We start from the raw sequence: 498 nt of genomic DNA, 5'->3' as shown, positions 1-498 counted from the left end.
ACTAGAGCCACTCTCACCCATGCAAATTTAAGGATAATTCCCAATAAACAAGAGTTCATGGTTAGCTCAGGATTAAAACCGAGTTACCTAGGTTATCGAATGAAAAGAAAATCAGTCTCAACAGTAAACGACATTGTAAAGTGAGAGTGGTTTTCTTCATGGTCCAATCTTATGCAATACTCATTGCATAGGACGCCCCCACTCACATGTCTCCACATGTACAATTTAGTGATCACATTGTTTATATCATATACAAAAGTGGGCCGCACCCATAGTGTCCCCAGAATAAGGTACTCAGCCTTATCCTTATATTGTAGATCATTTTGACTATATATACTTGAACTTGATCCACTCTTATGTCTCTACATATAGTTTAAGTAATCATACTATAGCAAGAGTGTTCTTAGTTTATTGGATTTAGATTAATGATCGTAAAGTTCTCTTTATTCAATAACAATCTTTACTGAATAAACAACAATAATAACTTTATTGAAAATA

This window comes from Cucurbita moschata, unplaced genomic scaffold (genome assembly GCF_002738365.1).
Source record: "Cucurbita moschata cultivar Rifu unplaced genomic scaffold, Cmos_1.0 Cmo_Scf00092, whole genome shotgun sequence".
In the NCBI taxonomy this organism is placed as follows: domain Eukaryota; kingdom Viridiplantae; phylum Streptophyta; class Magnoliopsida; order Cucurbitales; family Cucurbitaceae; genus Cucurbita; species Cucurbita moschata.
Note: the sequence above shows the minus strand (reverse complement) of the source record.